This window comes from Zonotrichia leucophrys, chromosome 5 (assembly GCF_028769735.1).
Source record: "Zonotrichia leucophrys gambelii isolate GWCS_2022_RI chromosome 5, RI_Zleu_2.0, whole genome shotgun sequence".
NCBI lineage: Eukaryota > Metazoa > Chordata > Aves > Passeriformes > Passerellidae > Zonotrichia > Zonotrichia leucophrys.
In genome coordinates this window covers 39,183,662-39,190,737 of record NC_088175.1, presented here as the reverse complement: position 1 = coordinate 39,190,737, position 7,076 = coordinate 39,183,662, and positions in this window count along the sequence as shown.

The following is a 7,076-nucleotide window of genomic DNA, read 5'->3' as shown; positions in this document are numbered from 1 at the left end:
ACAGAGTTGTTATTATTTTGGAAATTTAATTGCACATGCAGTTGCAACATGGCTCCCAAGATCTGCAGCTGAGAGAATGAGTAGAAAACACCTGATTTTTAGGCAAGTATTCTTCAGTGATTAGTGCATCTTATTTGGATGACACGTAAATACCAAAGTGCTGAATTGAGGTGTTGGGGTTTTTGTAACCATATTGATGGCTTGTCTCTCACTTTGAATTAGTTGGCTCTTCTTTAATCCAGCTTGCATGTAATCTTGAGTGAGAGATGGTAATAAGCACACCTCAGAATCTGAGCTGCTTAGTTCCAGTTTGATTATTTATTCAAGTTTTTGGGCTGTTTAGAATTTGGAGGGAGCCTTTACCCTGGAAGAGGCTGCTTCGTAGCTGACTTCATTGTCAGTTGAGAGTGCTGTCAAAACAGCTGCAGGGAGCACAAGCAGCAGCACAGCCAAGGGGTTGTTTGAACAAAATAGACTGGAGAGATTTTCCTGAACCTTACCCAACATAAATTTTGAGGGCAAAACTTCAGCAAGTGGAGCCTGTTGAGGAAAGAGACAGCTTTGGAAGTGAGATCACTTGGTTTCCAGCATCAGGGTGCATTTAGCAGTACTTTTGCAGGGACCTCTTCTGCATGCCAGTAGGCAATAGGTTAGAGCATCTCTCAGGGTAAAGGGGGAGCGTGGTTTGGGGAGTCTGCCTCCTTGGGAAGTTTGAAGTATAAGAAGGATAAGCCACAAAATTTACTCCATGTTTCCCTGGAGTGGGCCAGAATTTTTTCAGGGTCTCAGTTTTATTGTATTTTAAGATTACTATTAATAGGTTTGCCCTGAGCAGAAGGGAACTGAATTCCAATTTCTCTGCCTTCCAGGAGCCACCAGTGTAGAGCATCTGTGCAAACAAGGTGCTGGGAACATCCCCCAGCACAGTGGGGAGTTGCACCCTGTTGAGGTGCTTGGGATTGTGTTGAGCTGTTAGCCTGTCTGGCAGATGCTGTTCTACATCCACCAAATCCAGAGATTTATCTTTACATAGTGATTTCAGGTTTCACCTTAATTGCAAGTGAGTCACTAACCACAGACCTAAGGATGTGGTCTTGAGCTCTGCTCCAGATACTGAGATAAGAGCTGTCTGCTGGCTCCCTGCCATCTCCCAAGCAGGAGGATGAGCCTTACCTCAGACTCAGTACACTTCTTTTCCTCCTTGTTTAGGCAGCTTGGATAAATGCATTTTGGTAGGCCAAATCCAGGCTGTAGTGCTCTTCCTTCTCTATGTAGGAAGTGCCTTCCTACATAAAGGGTTGTTGTTGCAGTTTTTCTGCAGTATTTTTGAGTTTTTTTCTAAGTTGCCTGAGCTATTTCCACAAACACAAACTATGATCATCAGACTGGTGATTGCTTATTCTGAAAATGGGGAAATTTTTGATGAACTTTGTATTCACTGTGGCCTTTTACCTTTTGGTCTCTGTGGATGTGTTCACAGAGCTGAAGTTGGACACCAGATTCTGTGGAATGGAAATTTGTGAAGTTGCATTGGTATTTATTTTCCTCTTTGAAGAGATATTAGACTCTTGCACTGATTTCTTTGAGAGACTAGGAATGGAAGGGAGAGGAAAGTCACATTAGTTAAAAGAAACTCTTGAGTTTTTTCTAAAACTTGAAGATTGGTATATTAAAAACAAATAAAACCCTCCAGGGATAATTTACATGGGAATGATATAATTACAATAGTTGGAATTGAGTTACAGCTCTATTTACAAGAGTCTTGGGGAGTTTCTCATGGACTCAGTGAGAATATTACAAGTACATCATGGCTAAATGAAACCACCACTATAAAAGTCTTTGTGGCCTTTTAGCAGGTCCTTACAGGAAGGTGAGTACTCATCAGAATCTTGATGCAGTTCCCACAGCTGTGGTATGTTTACATCCAGGTCTCCTCATCAGATACTGGCACAGCCTGTCTTTTCTGTTCTTACTTGAGTTACTGTACTTCCAGGTCTGGATTACTTTCTCAACAGAAACTGTGCCTTTTAGTGTGAGCACCAGAATGAGTCTTACCTCAGTGCATTTCTGCATACAAGGGGAGATCTTTGTTTGCCATGGAGTCATAGAATTATTTGGGTTAGAAGGAACCTTTAGAGGTTATCTAGTTTTAACCCCAGTGCCATGGCAGGGGCATCTTCAACTAGACCAGGTTGCTTAAAGCCTTGTTTAACCTTTCTATGAAGGTCTCCAGGGATGGGGCAACCACCACTTCTCTGAGCAACCTGTTCAAGTGTTTTACCACCCTCATAATGAAAAATTTCTTTTTTATATCTAGTCTGGATTTACTATTTTTAGTTTAAAACCATTACTGCTTGTCTTATCTCCGTGGTGCTCAAGTTGCAGTGCCAGCTGAGGTAGGTTTTTCTTTGCAGCCCAATGGTCTCATAATAGCTCAGTTTAGGCATTTAAAAACAAGCAAACAGAAAAACCCAGGTCATAAAAACCTGGGCAGGAGCCTTGGCTCTGGAAGGCTGGGTGTGTCTTCTGGCTTGTATGTTGAGACCCAGTTGTAAAGATTTGTCAACTTTGATGTGTTGTGTCTAGCTACTTGTAAGGCTTGAAGAAGGATGGCAGTGGGACAGTGGAAGGGGGGGTGCATGTGCAGTTTTCTAAAGGGCTCTTCTGACTTGATCTGCAAATATAAAGCTATTAGGATTTCTTCCCTTCTGGCTCTTTGAGCTGGAGATCAGCAGCAGCAAACATCCACTTGGTTGTTTCTACCTCCACACTGTTGTTTCTCTCTGGGCTAAAATCATCCTCCTGGAACGGCTTCCCATGTTTTGCTTTTGAGGCCCATCTACTGCAATTTCATGGTGTACTGTTGAACTAGTTAATAGTATTGAAAGGGAGAAAAATGCAACACCTTTGGAAGCTTGCTTGCAGAATTCACAATATAACCATAGATAGGGTCCTACCAGGTTATCTAGAACACATCTGCCAAGAACAATATTCTGCTGCTGTGAAGCATATCTGATCCAAATTGGGATTCAGCTTGTTTTATGGCCTAAAACAGGAACATCCTGGAATTAAATTTAGATTAGATTAATTCTAAATGCCACCTCCCTTTTGTTTAATTACCTGTACTAGAAGGACGTTGCTCTAGACAGAAGAGAAGAAAGGAAATAATATTGTATTAAAACATCTAAAGGAGTAGTAGGAAAGAAGACCTTTGTAATTGCAAATATGAGTTTGCAGTATGCCATGTAGTGTCCAGAGAATTAAAGAGCATATGCAGAACTCTTTAGCAGGACCTTTAAAACAGCTTTTGCATGTAGCTGGAAAGTGCTCAGGAAGGTCTGGAAATGGAGGTATCATGGAGCTGGTTTCTCTGGATTTGTCTGGTGGCTGCTTATTTTTGGCATCAAAAAAGGAAACCTGAGCCCTTCTCTGCTGAAGTATTTCTGAGGGCTTTTTCCACTGTGGGTTCTCTGGTATGCAGTAAAGGCAAGTGTCCTTAGTTCAGCTGGGTGAGAGTTAATTTTCCTTTAAGTGACTGGTACAGTGCCATGCTTTGGATTTAGTATGACAAAAACATTGTCAATACTCTGATATTTTAGTTGTTGCAAGCCAGGGGCTGCTTGGTACTCAGTTGCCAGCTGGGATTAAACTGTGACAGCAAGTTCAGATTGCGACATCTCCCTGACCAGGGCAACTCCAGCTGCCTCCTTTCCATGGCCTCTGAGTCTCATGAAACTTAATTTCCTTTGTTGTGCTTGGCTGAAGTTGGCCCGTGGGTTCAAAAGCAAATGCTTTCATCTTGCACGAAGTATGGGCTCGTAAGACTGTGTTTTTCTAGAAGAAAGCAGGCAGAAGAACAGCAGAGCCTAGAGCTGTATTGATTCCTGTCTGCTGGAAGGACTAGGTGGCTCAGGGTTAGGGATTACTTTGACTTTTTGGGCTTGCTGGATAGCTGGTTATAGTGGGGAAAGCTGCTTTTTGCTCTACAGCCTTTGGGGTCGATGTCCTTGCAGTCTCATCCTCGGATCTTGCCTTTCTGTGCTGCTGCTGGGCTGGGTGGTGTGTTCGGAGCAGCCCTGCCTTGGCTGAGACGTGCCACCAGGTTGTGCTGCGGGGCTCCACAAGAGCTTGTTCAGCCGCCCTCTGGCAGGGAAACCCCAAAGGAGCTGGGGAAAAGTCTCTGCCTGATCCGGGCCTTCCTGGCCAGCCCCGGGTGATGCTCAGGTTGTGCTTTGGCTGGAGCTGTGTTTATATTACGACGCTTGAAGGAGAGGTTCAGCAAGCATGCAGAACTTCCCCAGCATCCTGCTGTTCCAAATTAAATGGGCTAAAGGTGTTTGTACTGGATTATACCATCTGTTTGAAAAAGCAAACAGCTTGTCGTCACAAAAAAAGTGGCTAAGTTATTTTAACTCTTTCAAGCCGGGACAGGTGAAACCAATTACAGTTTTTGAGGGTCATGGACTTATGCAACTTGTTCCTGTTCTTTACTGCAGATTATATAGCCAAAGCTTGTAAGGGTGAATACTGTTACATCTTTCACATAATTCTTCTAACATTGAGGAAAGGAAAAGAAAGGAGGAGGTATTTATTCATCTGGAAAAAGCTCACATTAGAACTGACTATCATGGTTAGTTAAAACAAAAACCAAGATTTAACCACATTCTAAATTTTAAATTAATCTCTGCTCTCAAATGTTGAGATTACAGTCACTGCTGCAGATTACAAAGTGAGAATTTTGAAAAGTACCTATGTTGTGATTTCTCACAAGTGCTGCACCCACTATAGGCACTTTCCTGAGCAACTTTGCTCATCCTTGGCCACTGCAGTTAGGCTGAACTCAGCAGCTGACTAATGACCAACATGGGCTGTACCATGGGGCAGGAGTTCCCCTGCTCTTGCAAAACTGAAACCTTTTACTGCAGTAGAGGAGTGGGGATGTGCACAGTGGCTGCCAGCTTGTCCTGCACCCTTGTAGCAGTGACAAGACTATCCTTAGTCTGGTGTGGTGCCCTCTGTGATCCAGGTGATGCCAGGGAGCAGGTGAGCCTGTAAAGTACCAGAAAAGAGAGTTTGCTCAGGGAGGAAGCTTTGCTGATGTTGGTGCACAGGCAGTACTGTTAGGGAGCAGCTGAAATCCTTGCTGATGACTTTTTTCAGATTAGGTGAAGCTTGTTATATAGGGAGATGCTAATAAATATAGTTGTTCAAGGGACAGGGGGTAAATGGAAGCAACTTTGGATGAACTGTGGACTTCTGACCAGCTCAGGTACGGGCACTCTCTGCTGGTAGAAGACAGCTTTGGGCTGATTCCTCCAGCATGCATCCTGGTGAATATTCCCAAAACTGAGAGAGCAGCAGCAGTGCTGTGTGCTACAGCCAGTACTTACAAGCTCCAGGCAAAATGCTCTCTGATCTGCAGGAAAAAAGCCAGCTGTCCTATGTCATTCTCCTGATTGCTGGGTCAAAGTGTACTACAGAGATGTTGTAAGAGCTCAAGGCAAGTTTTTTCAGGTTTTTTTTTTTTTCCCAATTTACTGACTTTTAAATATACTTACATGTCTTCAGTATTTAGACTGAAGCAGTATTGGGCTAAAGATCTTCAGAACACCATGAGCTTCCCTGCTAGTGGCACCCTGGAGTGGGTCAATTTTCAATGGAGCTTTCCTTAGCTGGGGTTTAAGTCCCCAGCATCTCACAGAGAGTCAGGCAGATTCCTGTGGTCCAAAACTGCCTTGGGAATTTGTGTGGAAAGTTTTATACTTTTCATCCTACTTCAGTCTGCAAGGAGAAGTAGAGAGACTCTTCTGCAGGAAAGAGCAGTCTCATGCACCAGCAGTTTGTGACATGCAGTGAGCACCCATTTGGAAGGAAATGAACACAGCCTCCATGCCTCTCCCAAATCACACAGTCCTGGGGCCTGTTTGTAGCCAAACATAAAACTTTTTCAAAAGATGATCTCACCTGTTGAAAATCACATCCACGTGAATCAGAGCAGGAAGGGGAGCAGTGGCTGAAAGGGATGGAGGGCTCCACGTGGGCAGCAGATGCACGTGGCTTGCAGGAGGACAACCCATGTGGTTTTTTCCAGCTGTGAGCCTTGGTTCTGCCATCAGTGTGTGAGAGGCTCGGTAGAGTGCACTTTTTGTTGAGTGTTTGCAGTTTTGTTTGACAGTAGGAAATGCTGGAAATGTTAGTGAGAGCTGTCAAAGCCTGTAATCATCTCCCAAGGGAAGGAGTAGCATCCCTACAGGAGTTTAAATCCTTACAGACCTTATGTAGCATAGGAAAAGTCCTGGCAATGAAAGGATGACCTGAGAACTCTTCTGTAGAGAAGTAATGACTGATGTGAGCTGGAGAGATGGGTGTGCATGCTAAAGGTAAAGGAAGAGCAGGCATTTCCATGAAGAACAGTCCTTCCATAACTGAACTATTATTCTTCATGCTTCTGGGTGTACATGATTGTTGGTCAGATAAAAGCAAAATATACCTTTGAATGCATTTGTACAGAACTGTCTGCAGAGGGAATTAAAAGTCAGAACAGAAACATTCCTTGAGGTATATGGTGTTTGTGCTCAAGTCAGTTGTCTCCCCATTGAGTTGCTGGCTGAAAACACTGGGCTGAGTAGATCCAGAGTCACAGAGCCATTTCTGGCCCCAGGACTGGGTAAAAGTTTGCTACATTACCCTGTCCTTCTCTTAACTTGGCTTTAAAGCTATTCTGATGCCTGTCACTAAGGAGAGAGCCCTGCAGCAGTGAGGAGGGGTTGCCTCGTGTCCCCGCTATGGTGTGTGGATGCCCACTGTGGCTGCTCCTTCCCACCTCCATGTGTGTGTTCATGTGGGCATGTCTTGGTCTAGCAATTGTCCCACAACAGCTTTGAAGTATATAGTCACCTATTGCCAACAGATGGCATGGCTCTTTTCAAAGGAAAATGCAAGATCTCTCCTGTTAAAAAAAAAAAAATGTATAGTTTGAGATGTCTCCTCCACATCTCTGAATCTGGCTCCAGCCCTGAGCTGTGAGGTTTCATATTCCTTCATGTCTTGTCATTTCCTGCCAAAAATGACCAGCA